The following is an 18,960-nucleotide window of genomic DNA, read 5'->3' as shown; positions in this document are numbered from 1 at the left end:
TAATCATTAATAAGCAGCTTCCTACATTTTTAATTCAATATAATTTGATGTAAGCTGCAATTTATCCACATTTAGTAAGCACGTTTGCTTACGAGTTTGTGCATTCTAATGTAAAAGCCTCAAACATCATTTTCTTCTGTTAGGTACTATGTACAAGTTTAAATAAAGGTTCCTGCAGTATTCATTAATTCGACTTGTATTTGAGGTTCGTTTTATTTAACCATTTTGATGCTAACTGGAACGTAATAGTAGGGACTGCAGTAAGAGAAAATAGTAGTCTAAACCGTAAACAACAACGTACTACGGAACAAACTACCTTTACCAGTAAGCAGAAGCATAAACGAGGTGTGTTACTCTGCTACAACGCAGACCAACTTGTTGGTAATGCACCTTCAGTCCATCTGTACATCAATGACCTGCTAAATTAACATACCACTACACATAGTGATTTTGTTAGCACGCTGGACACCAATATATGAAATCGGATGCTGAATTAGTCTAACACAACAACACGCTGAGGGAGGACGGTAAACCCAAAACTGAATACCAGTCATATCTGGTTAAATGTAAATCCACATCATATGAATTCGCAAATCCGAGTAAGAACTACCATTAACAGTAGAATGGAATGGAGACAATGAAAATTTGTGCCGGACTCGGACTCGAAGCCGGATTACGCGCTTATCGCTAGCGGTCCTCTCTCCATTTGGCTATCGGTGCACTAGTCAAGGCCAGACCCAAACTTCCATCTGTCGTCAACCATGCGTCTACAGATCAGACGTTGTACTCCAAAGTCGCTTGCCCGGTATCGGTAGATAAATATGATGCTGCACTGCCTGTGTTATTCTGATCACGATGCATGCACATCCAAAGAAACTTTGCATCGTAATCAGAATAACACATGCTCTGCAATATCGTACTTAGCTGCCTATACCGGCAAGCCACTTTCAAATACAACGTCTCACATGTGCCGGAATATACAAAATGGATGTACGAGTACAGGTGGTAGATGTGTGGTTGACGACATATGAAGGTTAGCGTCTGGCCATGAGTCATACACGGATAGCAAAGTGGTAAGGTGGCCAATCGCAATATAAAAATCTTGTACTCTTCTACATTTTGTACCCTTGCTGAAACCCCTCCTTTAACTTCTTCAACGGCTCCCCAATTTCAACGTCTCTGTACATTTCACAAATATTTTCGCCTGTCCTACTTGACATAATTTTACAACCTATAACAACTGACTGATGGACGAAACACCAATATCCGCCGCAGTTGTCAGGTCGTCGACCGACGGCACCACATCCTCAGACGATTTTTTTACAACAGGAAAGGATTAGTATAGTGGCAGCTGGATTTCTCAAATGGTCTATTGGCTAGAGCAACACGATTTCATAACCATAGTTTGTCGTCATAACTCTGCATTATCTGGTGACAATTGTGCTACTTTTCCCATCAACAGTCTCTGACTCTTGCCATTGCAACATCTTTACCACACATTCATACCCAGTACACACAAAATAAATTTACAGCAATTTACAACATGACAAAACGAATAACAAATTACACTTTACATTTTATCACTAACCATCTAGATTCCAAACACTGCCTCGCAGCATGATCGTAAGGGTGGCAATTGAAACAAGTTGCAGACACTAACTCAGTGTACAGTGCCGAACACCCATGCAGACTACTCTGTGAATATTTAACAGGCTCCAAATAGCTGTCCTTCAGTTTTTCCAAAACTCAGACACATCAGTCTGTTTCTCTGGCCTAAACAAGAGGCCCTCGAGCTATGGTGACACTCCCTCCAATATTCCACTTCCGTCGCACACACCAAAAATAGCCAATAGTATTGTCACTCACCCCACTATATTGCCACTGCAGGCCATGGACAAAGCGTCATACTGTATGGACAATGTTTCACCTCATGCCTACTGGAGATGCCGCCACCACTTACGTTAGCAATTACAGCTGTTTCAGGAATGTAGATATGGCCATGATATCAGGATAGCCTATAGTGGAGGGTGTAGCATGCTGGTGAAGGCCCAGAGAGAGGCAGGAGAAGCAGTTGCCAACATTAATCCTTTATTTTGAACTGATGCATTGGCACTACATTTTCATGGGATGGCAGTCACACCACTGCACCATGGGAACAGGGCATGAGCCTGGCAGGATTGCAGCTGGAGACAAGCTCACACTAAGTGCATGGCATGTGAATCTGTAGCATGAGCCAGAAACAACAGAAGTCAGCAATGCATAAGACAGAAAGAAAACCTACAGTGGTAACCAATTCAGCAAAGAACGACCACACTGACGGGAACTCTGTGTGCAGCTCGTGGACACACCCAGTGTAGTGATAGAAGACAGCTACCAGGCATGAGCTGTGACCCATTGCCTCCAGGGGAGGAGTCTGTCTACTAGTGGAATGGGCCAGGAAGGTTCACAGCAACGTGGCACTAAGGCTGGAGGGCGAACTTAAAGAAGGATGCTGGAACTGTGATGAAGATCTAAACTCATGACTGCTGCAAGCAGCTTCATCTCCTAATGTGGCGTATCTCTGGGTGCTTGGGAACTGCTGCTCTGCGACTTACACTGCTACAAAACTGACAACTATATACAAGGTACCAGCTCATCTCTTATGCCAATATACCACGTGTAGGCATGCACTCGGCAACACCACTGAAATCCACTGGTGGAATAAACCCCTTGCCCATACTGCAAGAACGGCACATTACAGCTATGCCGGCAGTTTGTCTGAAGGAGCCTGGCCCGTCTTATAATAGTGTAACAATGTGGTCACTATAATCGCAATGGTGGCCTGCAACAAATGACGTTTGTATAACACAATGACATATTCTCACAGATTTGCTGGATAAATGGTAGTCATGAAGTAGATTAGTATAACATATGATTAAAGACTTTAATCGAATGTTATCATCCGATGAGCTTCTGGCAGTGGATGCAGTGCATCACTGTAAGATTGTGCATGAAACTATATGATTATATTGACCACATCATCGAAATATATAATTTAACTGTAAAATCCTCGGTATTATATCTCCAATGAAGCTCGAATTTGGATTCTACTTATATACGATTATGTATAACTGCACTGTATTCCTTTAAATTTAATTTGAATGATTTCACAAATTCATGTTACGAATATTTTATAGGTGGTAATACAACTGCTGAATTTTGTAATAATTACAGTTGTCTACTGAAGGAGTAATTTAATCTCAACTCTAAGTGTTGTACTGTTTGACCCTAAATTTGGAGCATTACGACACCCTGACATATTGCTGGTCAGATTATATCGACAGTACAAATGCTTGGAATATCTGGTGATTGTAAAATGAAATCTTTGGGGAGTTGTAAGAGCAGACAAGGTACTAGATTCCTTCCGATCTTGCTGATAGTTTATTTGAAATTCAGAGGTACATGATTAGTTAAATCACAGGTTCTTCATCACAGCTATCTGCTTAACTGTCATTCAAATATTTCAATCATAGCAACTGTCTGCATCACTTTTATGCATGGAAGAATGATATGATACATATGTGATTATGTAACAACGTGTGTAGCGGGAATGGCAAATATCATTGAACGATCTAGATTCTACCTGCGCTCCAGACGTAGGTTACTTCTTGCTTCTCTGTGAATAATTTTTTTTCCTTTTTTTCGTTGATGTTGTTGTGGTCTTCAGTCCTGAGACTGGTTTGATGCAGCTCACCATGCTACTTCATCCTGTGCTAGCTTCATCTCCCAGTACGTACTACAGCCTACATCCGTCTGAATCCGTTTAGTTTATTCATCTCTAGGCCTCCCTCTACGATTTTTTCCCTCCACGCAGCCCTCCAATAATAAATTGGTTATCCCTTGATGCCTCAGGACATGTCTTACCAACCGATCCCTTTTCCTAGTGAAGTTGTGCCACAAACTCCTCTTCTCCCCAACTCTATTCAATACCTCCTCATTAGTTATGTGATCTACCCACCTAATCTTCAGCATTATTCTGTAGCAACACATTTCGAAAGCTTCTATTTTCTTCTTGTCCAAACTAGTTAGCGTCCATGTTTCACATCCACACATGGCTACACTCTAAACAAATACTTTCAGAAACGACTTCCTGACACTTAAATCTACACTCGATGTTAACAAACTTCTCTTCTTCAGAAACGCTTTTCTTGCCATTGCCAGTCTACATTTTATATCTTCTCTACTTCGACCATCATCAGTTATTTTGCTCCCCAATAGCAAAACTCCTTTACTAATTTAAGTGTCTCATTTCCTAATCTAATTCCCTCAGCACCACCCGATTTAATTCGACTACAGTCCGTTATCCTCGTTTTGCATCCAGACACTGTCCTTTCCGTTCAACTGCTCTTCCAAGTCCTTTGCTGTCTCTGACAGAATTACAATGTCATCGGCTAACCTCAAAGTTTTTATTTCTTCTCCATGGATTTTAATACCTACTCCGAATTTTTCTTTTGTCTCTTTTACCGCTGGCTCAATATACCGACTGAGTAACACTGGGGAGAGGCTACAATCCTGTCTCACTCTCTTCCCAACCACTGCTGCCCCTTCATGCCCCTCGACTCTTATAACTGCCATCTGGTTTCTGTACAAATTGTAAATAGTTTTCGCTCCCTGTATTTTACCCCTGCCACATTCAGGATTTGAAATTAAGTATTCCAGTCAACATTGTCAAAAGCTTTCTCTAAGTCTACAAATGCTATAAACGTAGGTTTGCCTTTTCTTAATATAGCTTCGAAGGTAAGTCGTAGGGTCAATATTTTTCTCACGTGTTCCAATATTTTTGCGGAATCCAAACTGATCTTCCCAGAGGTCGGCTTCTACCAGTTTTTCCACTCGTCTGTAAAGAATTCGCGTTAGTATTTTGCAGCGTGACTTATTTTTTTTGTATGGTCACCCGTATCACAGTTGGTTGGCCGTGACGTCTGTTCTACATATTTTTATATTACAGCTTTTTTTCGGCACTATCGGCCCCACTTCGCATTCACCTCGTCCATAGTACAGATATGAAATTGTTTAACTTTTCATTCCTTTCAAACTAGTACACAGAAATATATATCTTTAAATTCATGTTGTATGTATGATATGATCGCTGTTTGACACATAAGCATCATGTAACTGCCTATTCGACTGTGTGGTGAGAGCTTCAGGGGCAAAAGAGGGAAAGACGTGACAGTTTTGAGGCAGACAGGTAGCAGCAGCAACAATAAACTGAATGTGTGTCTAATACAACTTCATTTGTGTCTATGTTTTTCTTGTTAGCAGGTGAATGATATGCGGAATGTCCCTCAATTTAGAATACATATTGTATTCACTAATTCGTGAGTGCTGTTAGTAGGAAAGAAGTTGATCGTATTGCGTACTATTATTCTGTCTGTCATGGAAGTGATCAAAGGATTGAGAAAAAAAATCTCCATTCTTCTCTACAGCAACGAAAATGCTGCGAGATTTCTTTGAGATCGTACACTTCCAACGGGAAAAGTGTTAGACACTGAAAAGTAAATTGCTGGCTGTAACTAGTTTCTTCAGTCAACAGATGAGAACTTTAAGACGGCTAATGTATTTTAAATTTTAATCTATATTCCTAAATTTAGTGGGAAATCTGAGGGCAGAGAAAGTTTTGTAACAGCGGGCTGTGTGTATACACATGGACGAGAAGTTTGTACAAGAGTATCCCTAGATACAAGTTTTCTCACCATGTGACATTTTGTAGACAGGTAGACAACTCTGGAGTATAGACTGCGTTTTCAGAAGAATCAGTATTAGAGGTATAGTTTACACCACATATATATGCGTAATATATGAACCAGGAGATCAGAGCAATCGTTGTGGCTCATGGATCACGTACGACAGTGACGAGAGCGATGACTGATTACCTTCTGTACAACACGAATAATACATAGTTACTCTCACCTTTTTATTTATATCTGCGAATATATTGTTGGTATAAATTTTTCCTCATATACACTGGGCTAAACGTTCTTTTCAACTGAACAATGCTGAATCAAAAGAATAATGTAATGTGACGTAACTGATGCAGAACTATTTCCGTTCAGCTTTCCTAATGAAATGGTCACTACTGGGACAGTAGAAGAACTAAAAAGCCGTTTGTTTGAAGTATGGCGACTCATTCTATCACGTATCTCCTTTACGCTCTGTAGATGGCAGCTTTCAAGTGAATGCACTACACAATAAGAAGAAATTACCGTAGTAGTGTGTGCTAAGGTTATGGAAACTATATGTAAGCTCCTGTCGATTACCAATACACTATAGTTTCTGTCTTCCTCTCGGTGTCTTTCTTAGTGTCTAAAAAGACGTCTGCAGTTGTTACGGAAGCCACTACGTTTGAATCTATAATGATGTTGAGCAGAGGGTGAATGAACATAACTGTTTCGCTTTTTGTCATAGCTGAGATCATTCCATCGAGAAATTATATTAAGCGGTGCAGATACAGTGCATGAAATATGAGGAGCAAAGTATTATTGTTTAATGTATAGCAGGACCATCGACCATTCTAAATGAATTAAGTGTTTGTATCTGAAACTTCAACATTCACCTGGTCATTCACTGCTCTGGTTTTACAATCCGACGTTCGTGTGTCTTCCAGTGGACAGAAATACAGAGTAAAGTCAAAGAGAGAGACGCCTGAAAATCAAAACGGTAACACGAAGTAAAGGCTTATGTTGTAGTGTATCACAAGGTTTAATTATATGAAAATCCCATGCAAGACGAATAGAGGGTTTACGGGGAATCCACTTAGATGTTCTTGGTTAGTTTATACATCTTGGTGGTAGACAGTACGAGCAGACCAGTATGGCTGACGAAGATATGAGCTGGAATTCTAGACAGAGCTATCATACTCGTTTACTGCCAGTAGACTGGTATATCGATCCATGCGCTTAGTTACAACTTAGCTTGTTGTGTTTCAAATTGCTTCTCTCCCACATTGCAGCAGATGTTCTAATAAGAGTGGGTTCATAAAGTACGCAGGGTGTTCGAGGAATATGAGCTTTCTGATTTATACGTCAATTATTCTTCATTTAGTTCTGTACTTTCTAACCTGTTAAAGATATACACAGCTATATCTGAAGTGAACTGATTTTTGCTCTTTGTTTCCACAACGAGTGCACTCACCCGTAGCAGGACACCACGTACCGCTGGTATACAAAATTGTTGAGGCTTTCGTGGCCACTTGTTGACAAACTGCCTATTGGCTTCTGTCTCGGGTTCTTCGGCCGACGTTCATCTAATGATTTTTCTGACGTTTCGCCAGCACGAGTGGCTGGCATTGTCAAAGCTTCACGCGCAAACATGGCGTAAAGACGATCTTCAAACCGACAAGGAAGATCAAAGAGTGTCTTAGATCGGCGAAGGAGAAAAGAGACCCACTTGCAATGTCGGGAATATACCGCATACCATGCACATGCGGAAAAGTTTATGTCGGGATGACTGGACGATCCATTAACACCAGGATCAAGGAGCATAAGCGACATTGCAGGTTGGGGCAGGTGGAGAAATCGGCCGTGGCAGAACACGCACTGAATGAGACCGACCACGTAATAAAATTCGCCGACACGGAAGTTCTGGCTGTAGAGAACCACTATCACACGCGCTTGTTCAGAGAAGCTGTAGAAATACAAAAACACGCGAACAGTTTGAACAAGAAAGAGGAAAGCCTTAAGGTAAACAGATCCTGGCTTCCCGTACTGCAGCGAACGACCGTCGCAGGTAGCAAGAGGAGAACCGCACCGGAAATGACCGCGGAGAAGCCCTCGGACGTTGGCGCGCCAGGTACATATAGTCTGCGCCCGCGAGCTCGGCTCCAGTTCACCACCGGCAATGGAGGGTGAAGCTTTGACAATGCCAGCCACTCGTGCTGGCGAAACGTCAGAAAAATCATTAGATGAACGTCGGCCGAAGAACCCGAGACAGAAGCCAATAGGCAGTTTTACCGCTGGTATCTTCTACTACATTGGTGACTGAGTTGAAAAAGCTTTAAACCTCCTCAGAAATTTTGTCAAGCGCTGCCCATTAAAAGGGGAACACAATCAACAGTAATGCAGCGCTGCTTGCTGTTTTCCGCCGTACTGTGAACATTTGCTTCTGGAAAATTTCCTACGTGCGCCCCACGGTTCTCCAGCTTCCACCCCCGCCCTCACCCCGCCGCGCCTCATACCCTCCACAGCCCACCGACAAGAGAGCAACGGAAGACGGCGACAATCATCCCAAACTGCGTCCAGTGCCCCCTCAGTTTGTTCTGAGAAGTTCCAAATTCAATAGAGGAGGACGTCGGGTGAAAGCGTGCACGCCGTAATTGTGTTAGATGCGAACAAAACTTCTGTTCCTAGCGACCTCGTGGACCGCGATTGCACTTTAAATAAAGCTCATTTTCGTCGACATTCCACCTTCAACAATAGTGTCTTCTGCCTAGCCTCCTTTCTTGTTTTAATAAAGATGTGCTCACTTATCTTACTGTTTTAACGAGGCGGTAGGCCATTTTCGTTATGATTTATTCGTCGAGAACCAATATTTCCCAATGGTCAGTTTGTTGTGGTTGTGGTCTTCAGTCCTGAGACTCGTTTGGTGCAGCTCACCATTCTACTCTATCCTGTGCAAGCTTCTTCATCTCCCAGTACCTACTGCAACCTACATCCTACTGAATCTGCTTAGTATATTCATCTCTTGGTCTGCCTCTACGATTTGTACCCTCCAGGCTGCCCTCCAATACTAAATTGGTGATCCCTTGATGCCCGAGAACACGTCCTATCAACCGATCCCTTCTTCTGGTCAAGTTGTGCCACAAACTTCTCTTCTCCCCAATCCTATTCAATACTTCCTCATTAGTTATGTCATCTACCCAACTAATCTTCAGCATTATTATGTAGCACCACATTTCGAAAGCTTCTATTCTCTTCTCGTCCAAACTATTTATCGTCCATGTTTCACATCCATACATGGCTACACTCCATGCAAATACTCTCAGAAATGATTTCGTGACACTTAAATCTATACTCGATGTTAACAAATTTCTCTTCTTCAGAAACGCTTTTCTTGCCATTGCCAGTCTACATTTTATATCCTCTCTACTTCGACCATCATCAGTTTTTTGCTCCCCAAATAGCAAAACTCCTTTACTACTTTAAGTGTCTCATTTCCTAATCTAATCCCCCTTAATTCGACTACATTCCATTATCCTCGTTTTGCTTTTGTTGATGTTAATCTTATATCCTCCTTTCAAGACACTATCCATTCCATTCACCTGCTCTTCCAAGTCCTTTGGTGTCTATGACAGAATTACAATGTCATCGACTAACCTCAAAGTTTTTCTTTCTTCTCCATGGATTTTAATACCCACTCCGAATTTTTCTTTCGTTTCCCGCACTGATTGCTCAATATACAGATTGGATAACATCGGGGAGAGGCTACAACCCTGTCTTACTCCCTTCCCAACCACTGCTTCCCTTTCATGTCCCTCGACTCTTATAACTGCCATCTGGTTTCTGTACAAATTGTAAATAGCCTTTCGCTTCCTGTATTTTACCCCTGCCACCTTTAGAATTGAAAGAGAGTATTCCAGTCAACATTGTCAAAAGCTTTCTCTAAGTCTACAAATGCTAGAAACGTAGGTTTGCCTTTCCTTAATCTTTCTTCTAAGATAAGTCGCAAGGTCTCTATTGCCTCACGTGTTCCAATATTTCTACGGAATCCAAACTGATCTTCCCCGAGATCAGCTTCTACCAGTTTTTCCATTCGTCTGTAGAGAATACGCGTTAGTATTTTGCATCTGTGACTTATTATACTGATTGTTCGGTAATTTTCACATCTGTCAGCACCTGCTTTCTTTGGGATCGGAATTATTATATTCTTCTTGACGTCTGAGGGTATTTCGCCTGTTTCATACATCTTGCTCAACAGATGGTAGAGTTTTGTCAGGACTGGCTCTCGCAAGGCCGTCAGTAGTTCCTATGGAATGTTGTCTACTCCGGGGGCCTTGCTTGGAATCAGGTCTTTCAGTGCTCTGTCAAACTCTTCACGCAGTATCGTATCTCCCATTTCATTTTCATCTACATCCTCTTTCATTTCCATAATATTGTCCTCAAGTACCTCCCCCTTGTATAGACCCTCTATATACTCCTTCCACCTTTCTGCTTTCCCTTCTTTGCTTAGAACTGGGTTTCCATCTGAGGTCTTGATATTCATACAAGTCGTTCTATTTTCTCCAAAGGTCTCTTTAATTTTCCTATATGCAGTATCTATCTTACCCCTAGTGAGATAAGCCTCTACATCCTTACATTTGTCATCTAGCCATCCCTGCTTAGGCATTTAGCACTTCCTGTCGATCTCATTTATGAGACGTTTGTATTCCTTTTTGCCTGTTTCATTTACTGCATTTTTATATTTTCTCATTTCATCAATTAAATTCAATATTTCTTCTGTTACCCAAGGATTTCTAATAGTCCTCTTCTTTTTACGTACTTGATCCTATGCTGTCTTCACTACTTCATCCCTCAAAGCCACCCATTCTTCTTCTGCTGTATTTCTTTCCCCCATTCCTGTCAATTGTTCCCTTATGCTCTCCCTGAAACTCTGTACAACCTCTGATTCTTTCAGGTTATCCAGGTCCCATCTCCATAAATTCCCACCTTTTTGCAGTTTCTTCAGTTTTTATCTACATGTCATAACCAATAGATTGCGGTCAGAGTCCTCATCTGCCCCTGGAAATGTCTTACAATTTAAAACCTGGTTCCTAAATCTCTGTCTTATCATTATATAATCTATCTCATACCTTTTAGTATCTCCAGGGTTCTTCCATGTATACAACCAATGGTCAGTATTATGTCGTAACTATTCACAGGTATTAATGAAAGCATGGATCAAGACCTAATTAGTTTTCCCTTCATCTCTACATGTGTAATTCAAAGACAGTAAATGAACACACTATTTCCCCTCCTGGTATCACATGAAATAGCTGTCCTTAGGTTAGTTAGGTTTAAGTAGTTCTAAGTTCTAGGGGACTGATGACCATAGCTGTTAAGTCCCATAGTGCTCAGAGCCATTTGAACCATTTGAACCATGAAATAGCTTTATGGACGGAATGGCAACTCTCGATTCCATAACATTTGGACGTTGTTTAGTGACTTCTTTAATTTGGTACGACGTGAAAAAGAGAATACTGGGGCGAACTTGAATGTGGCACTAGAATGAGATAAGAATATTAAGAGATAAAAATTAAACTAGTACACTATAAACGATGAATATCTCTTACAGCCTCGATAATAAGGATCGGTGACCGTGAGCGACTGCAGAAGCAAAGATACCTACTGCTTTGTAGGAGTAACAGAGCGCTCGGCGCACATTTGTAGATCTGTGAGGGAAAGACGATGGAGTAGGCAGTCTCTGTGGTGTGCTGTGTGAAGCTACCAGGGGTTAGATTAATGAAGGTCTGTCAATACTGTTGAAAAATGAAGCAGAAGTCTTCATGCAAATAAGGCATAGATGTTCAATGATTATGATTTCTTTTTTTGAAAGCGCGTTAGTATAGATGAGTTGGCTAATGATTTGTGATGGCTGAGTATCCCCAGAATGTACGTAAACAGTATTAATAAAAAGGCTTGTTAGATATTTCATTTTTGTAATGCTTTTAAGATTTGTTAACAGAGCAACATTTAATTTGATGATTTGCATTTACGTTGGATTAATGAAGTTAGATAGTAGTTGCTGTTTGTTAATTAGTTGTGAGTAACGTAACTTCAATTATCAGATGTTTTTGCAAAGCCAAATCTAACTTAAATATAACTTTGCTAATAAAACTGAGTGTTAGTAATTCACCACAATCAGTACCGCCTCCCAGTCCAGGTCGTATATTTTTCAAAAGAGTTGGATTTTTTTAAATGTTCTCGTCTATCATCGAAACGAATTTCATGCGTATTTCAAGTATCACGGTCAGCATTGCACACTGCTGAGTCTGTAGCTAGCATTTTTTTTTTTTTAATGAGAGACTAGAATGTATAGCGTTCCACTTTTCCTGCTTTACAGGTGAGACAGTTTAGTTTATTTGTTACGTGCACTGGGATCAAAGTTATTAGTTTTGAACAGTGCTTTATGATTCAGTGCTTAAGGGGCTGAATTTATTTTGCAATGGCTGTATTTCTTTATTGGAACTGAGAGTTGCCCAATCGATTCGTAAAGTTTTGCTAACAATCACACCAAGTAAGCACACCACTAGCACTTACAACACGCAACACAACAATTCGAGATCTGTATCTGTTCCACAGTTCAGACATTCGTTCAACGTAATAGTAAAGTTTATTCTTTCATTTTTTTAAGGAACGTTACACTTCTAACGTTACAAACGCGGGCTACTAATGTTCGTTTATCGAGAAATTAATAGTAGAAACTGAAAGTAGAACTCACCATTATTATCGTGGTCATCGGCATATTTGTGTTAAAAATTATTTCATTCGTATCAATATTGCTCATTCTGCTAGTAACGGCTTGACCACTCAATTTCTTCCTCGTTGTTTCTCCTGAAATAACCTAAGTTACCATACTATCTCGCATACTCATTCTCTGTATTTTATCTATTTCATAGTGTGTGAATGTATGTATCTGTGAGTGTGTGTGTGTGTGTGTGTATGTGTGTGTGTGTGTGTGTGTGTGTGTGTGTGTGTGTGTGTGCGTGTCGATGGTTGGGCAGGTATGTATTCGAATAACATCCTACTTATTCCATTATCTACTATAACGGTTTATTTACGCTAATTTGAACTGTAATAAAATATAAATCAATACTGCCATTCATCAGTAACTTAAATACTCCCGTAATTATGAAAGTGTGGACAGAATAGTTCTCCTTTCAGCTCTTCTTGTGTAGTTCAAAGAGGATAATTGAACGTTTCTTTCCCCTCCTGACATCGTATCGAGTAATGTCTTTGAGAATTTGAAATGATATTTTGTTCATTGTCTCGTCGGCTACTGTTTACGTCGGTTATATATGAGAACAGATTACCTTAGAATTTCAGCACTGTGGTACGTTTTAATCCTTTTTTACAGCTATGGAAGATATTCATTCCAGTCTTGAGACGCATGATTAGATATATTGGGCTACATCAAGAACAGAAGCCTATATATCAATCATGTTAAACCCATATGTTTACATGCATACCTGAAAGGTAATTACGATCGTAGAAGCTCATGGAATAGTTCTTTCATAATTACCTCATATCGTTATTCCTCTGTAAGAGACTGGAGTAATTTAGCAGCTCTCTGTCAAGCATCATGGTTATTTGTAAAGTCTATTGCTCATGTTAAGTACGTTTATGTTTTATGCTGAACTGAATGTGAGTCTTATTAAGTGGTGACCAAAATTAAAGCAGCAAACGGAAATTCGTTAGGGCTGCATTTATTTTGCCGTAAAACACTATAAACAGGCGACAGTGAAGTAGAAACAACGTAAAGAATACGTAACTTAAACAACTGCAACGTAACTGTAGACAAAAATGTTGTTCATTTTTTCAATTTAACGGATTTGCACACACATTCCGACAACTGGTTCATGTCCTCAGTAGGGGGTGTGACCGCCCACGCCAGCATTACAGATCTGACAACGACGCGCATGCTGCGAATGATGTGCTCATTCTGATGCTGAGGCCATAATGCCCCTTCCTCCTGTAGAGCCGCTCACAAACCTTGGAGTGTTGTTGGTGGTGGCAACCAGTGTCCCTGCTGCATCCCAGACGTACTCTGTCGGATTGAAATCGGAGGTGTACAGACCACGCCACCCGTAAAATATCTTCCAAGAGAACATCCACCACCTGTGCTCTATAAGGTCAAAAATTATCGTCCATCAGTACCAAGTCTGGGCTCACAGCACGTAGCAACAACCGGATATGAGGTCCCGAGATCTCGTCACGATACCCGACAGCAGTTAAACTTGCTGACTCACCTGTATAATTTCAAGAAGAGGTGTTCGAGAGTCCACATAATCCCTGCTCACACGATTAGGGATCCTCGTATATATTGGTTTCTCTCCATAATGTTTACATCATGAAGTCGTGTTCGACGTTCCCTCCATATGAGAATCCGTCGGGAATCATTCTCTGGACGAAATCGGGACTCATCTGAAAAAAGGACATTGTCCCACTATTCGTCCGTCCAGGTAACATGTTGACGACTCCACTCTAGACGTTTCGTTCAGTGAAGACGCGTTGGAGGTACACGATTAAAGGCCACTCTGCCTTAATACAATGCTTGCATTGAATGCTGCGAGGTCAGATGTCAGTTGCCGTACAGTACTAAGGTGGTACCGTCCTGCTGTTACAGCCTAACAAGGGTCTCTTTCTGTGTCACACGTGGTCGGACCTGCCCTAGTCTTCTGGGCGCAGTCTAGGTCTCTATAAACAATCGCCTCACCAGATAACTAACATAAAGATTCACATTAAGCAATCGGGCAACATCAGCTTGAGACTGTCCTGCTTCCATTCTTCCTAGGCCTTCTCCCACAGAGAGTCTGGTAGGCGTCTTCTCTGTGCCATGCTGCACCCTTTGTGACAGTTTACACAGAGATTGCGGACATGAAACCAGCTGTGAAGTCCCACTGTGTTTGACAGGTCCCCTGACTTCATCGATAGCGTTGTTGTGCGTTGCCGGAATGACATTTACCGTGCAGAACATCATCGTACGGACATCTGTTGACAGTCATGGAATGAGACACAGGACGGGGAAATAGCAGTTTCTTGCTTTAGTTTTGGACGCCGGTGCAGTTATGAAATCGCATACTAAATTTCTTCCAGGTAACGTTGCGCATAGTCTTCATTATTAAACTTTACTCTTTCTAATTGCACGGTTAAGCTAATTGCACGGTTAAGCTAACGAAAATTCTTTGCATAATATTATTGTGATCCATCAGGGGACAGAGTTTTCGTTTAAACTTCTTACTCTGCATTCGTTTATAAGTCTTCATCGGAAGATTGTGTGCTTTTGGGTATTATTTCAATCTGAATTTCGTCTTATCAGCTGTTTACGATAGTTTTCAACATCATTATTATGTCAACGATATATTAAGCTATGAATACTCCTTTCTATGATTTCGAGATGATCTAGAATTTTTTATGTTTTCCCCCATTTTTATGCACCACCAGTTCTTTTAATGTAACTACTGTCAGAAGAGAATTCAGACTCACTGATATTTACCTTGATGTACAAGAACACATCAAACAGCTAAAGCTCGGTATTTGTAAACATGTTTGTTACAATCAGTTGCCGAAACAATCTCAGAGAACGATATTTGTCGGCCACAGATGAAGGTTTGCTGCGAACTTTGAAGAAGGGCAGGGATGGCCACTTTGGCCACAAACAGGGGGCCACCCAAATCAGATATAAAAGTAATTTATCTGTGAGACACAGTGGCCTATAAAAAGCTCCTAAGCCATGCTTTCCGTGCCTGAGAGCACACGACGAAGATCCAATGGCCAGCAGTAAACAGTAAAGTGTTCTCTGTGTTTTCGAAGGAGCGTTAAGGAATTAAATAAAAAAAAAAGGTTCTTCAGAAATTTGAGCATAGATTGCCCTCACATGTACATGATATTTTAAGAATTTGCTTCCACGCGAACCTGCGTTCGCTGGTGTACTAAACATAAGGAGGAAAGGAACTTTCAAATGAGGTATCACTGTCAAGTAACATACCTCGATGAATATCGGCCCATACATAGAAAGAATTGCTGCACTATAGTATAGTGTAGTACGGTACAGTGCAGTACAGTACGATACAGAAGGTAACTGAAAGCAATACGCAATGAGTCGAACAGAGGTGACACTCTTATTGGAAGACATTAAATGTAGTGACGCTACCATGATTAAGGTCGGTCCCCAGGACATTACAAAAGGTGCGCCATTGTTCTTAATAGGGAGAGTGATCACTACGAATCGGAAAGCATGTTCTGCAACACTATCGTTTAGATGATCCATATGTTATGGCGTCGGGAGATCTAATTCTGCATAGGCATACTAATCTTCAGATCTACGAACGTGGTACAATCATCGGTCCATGTACTTTTTCCTGATATGCATTTTTTCTTGAGCAGTCCATTCGTTCCTCTGTTTACATTTGTGGTTGACAACATGTGGCCGCATAGAATTGTGCAGGGGAAGGAGCTCGTGGAACGTGAGGATATTCGGCGAATGAACGGGCCCGCTCAGTCCCTTGACTTAAATCACATCTAACACAAGTCGGATGCGTTGAGGAGATGTATCGGAGAATGTCCGTGAGTATCATCTACTGTCCAGCAGGTAGCAACAGAGCTGTTGCAGGAGTGGAACGCGCTGCCACAAAAGCTCCTTAATTCAGTGCGTCCATGGTGAACGCACATTATTAAGGAGCATTCCCACCTTTGTAATGCCCAGCGGAATATCATGGATCTTGGTGACTTCAGCGTACTTATTGTCTTTGAATAAAGTGTTGTTGCTGTTCGTCTCATTGTCTATTTCCTTCAGTTAACTTCAGCATTGTACTTCTGCAGTTCGTTCTGTATATGGTACAAGTTTCAAAGCAGTATATTATTAGGCCGTGGCATAACACGGTGAAGTTACGTACCTCCATCGTTAAGATTTGTATACCAGTGTACAGCAGAAACAAATTTATGATTGCATCTACCACAATAATTTCTCTGTTCACTCCAACATTAGTACGCTGTCTCAAAAAGTCTGCAACACAGTTTGGGGACTTAGAGGAAATGCCTCACTAAAACTGGAAAAAGGACAGAAGAACATGGTCAACAGAAATGAGCGTTTGGTGTAATTGGCCGGGAGGCCCCTTGCGGGGCAGGTCCGGCCGCATTGGTGCAGGTGTTATTACATTCGACACCACATTGGGCGACCTGCACGCCGGATGGGTATGAAATGATGATGAAGACAACACAACACCCCGTCTCTGAGCGGAGAAAATCTCCGACCCAGCCGGAAATAGAACCCGGGCCTGTAGGACTACTATCCATCACGGTGACCACTCAGGTACATTTTTATTTTTTTTATTAAACAATCATGTGCAGAACATAAGCACAAAAACAAATACTGGAACTGTTTCAACACAAATTATATCCTACATTTTACAGAAGAATACATTTCAATATACTTAGTGCCATTTCTAAGCTTATAACACATAACAAAAAGTTTAAACTGATAATAGCATCTTTAATCCAGACAGAGACATAGAACACATATGGTTCAAATAGCTCTGAGCTCTATGGGACTTAGCCGGCCGCTGGTGGCCGAGTGGTTCTAGGCGCTTCAGTCTGGAACCGCGCGACCGCTACGATCGCAGGATCGAATCCTGCCTCGGGGAAAGATGTGTGTGATGTCCTTAGGTTAGTTAGGTTTAAGTAGTTCTAAATTCTAGGGGACTGATGACTTGAGATGTTAAGTCCCATAGTACTCAAAGCCATTTGAACCATTCTATGGGACTTAACTTCTGAGGTCGTCAGTCCCCTAAAACTTAGGACAACTTAAACCTAACTAACCTAAGGACATCACACGCATCCATGCCCGAGGCAGGATTCTAACCTGAGAGCGTATATATATATATATATATATATATATATATATATATATATATATATATATATATATATAAAATTGACTGTCTCAACTACAATAGCAGTTGTGTCAATTGATTCACAACCGTCCAAACTCTTCACAGAAAGTAATTTGGAGCATAGAAACTAATAACGAGACATGCACAGGCAACGTAAATTGAGGAAAACGTCATAATGAAGCTAATAAACAGCGTTGAGATGTTGGGAGCAGTCCTGGGAACAGGTGTATCCGCTTATTTGTTGTGTATTTTGTCCGCTACATCGTCGTCCATGTGATTTGAGCCCTTACCGGCATTGAGAATTACCCTATGCCCTGTTTTTCAAAAAATTATGTCTAACATGTTACCAAGCATCGTCCTGACATTTGGGTAACGTTTCATCTTCCAATGTGCCGTTCTCATACAAGCCTCGAAACTGATGAGATTATCTTCAATATTGTGGATGATGGTATGTGTCACATACTGTCCTAACAGCCACACCACGAAGTTGTTCTTGGTAGCGGAAAATGTTTCGTGTCCGGCCAGAGCTGGATGTCGGTGCAGTGGCTGGCTGGGCTGCTGCGGGTAATCAGGCCCAGCCTCTGATGCACCCATTTCCAGTTAATGAGATGGCCGCCACAAGTGAAGCGATGGCGTAAGGTGTCGACCAGACCACAGCGGACGCATTATTCACTGTCACATAAGCCAATTCTATGCAACCTATCTTTAGTGGGGATAACATCGTTTACCACTGTATACCATGAGGATGCCGCCTCAGCAGTGTGGACGGTTAAACTTATGTTATCTCAAACTGTTTTCCATTGAACACTGGGGAATTTAAGTTCTATAGGATTCCGGGCTATTGGGTATGTCTATTTTTTTAATAACAGGTTCGTCGTCGGTAAATCCTGCGTGAGATAGTTTTCATCTACAATCCTGGAAATGGAAAAAAGAACACATTGACACCGGTGTGTCAGACCCACCATACTTGCTCCGGACACTGCGAGAGGGCTGTACAAGCAATGATCACACGCACAGCACAGCGGACACACCAGGAACCGCGGTGTTGGCCGTCGAATGGCGCTAGCTGCGCAGCATTTGTGCACCGCCGCCGTCAGTGTCAGCCAGTTTGCCGTGGCATACGGAGCTCCATCGCAGTCTTTAACACTGGTAGCATGCCGCGACAGCGTGGACGTGAACCGTATGTGCAGTTGACGGACTTTCAGCGAGGGCGTATAGTGGGCATGCGGGAGGCCGGATGGACGTACCGCCGAATTGCTCAACACGTGGGGCGTGAGGTCTCCACAGTACATCGATGTTGTCGCCAGTGGTCGGCGGAAGGTGCACGTGCCCGTCGACCT

Source organism: Schistocerca nitens, chromosome 6 (assembly GCF_023898315.1).
Source record: "Schistocerca nitens isolate TAMUIC-IGC-003100 chromosome 6, iqSchNite1.1, whole genome shotgun sequence".
NCBI classification, from domain to species: domain Eukaryota; kingdom Metazoa; phylum Arthropoda; class Insecta; order Orthoptera; family Acrididae; genus Schistocerca; species Schistocerca nitens.
Note: the sequence above shows the minus strand (reverse complement) of the source record.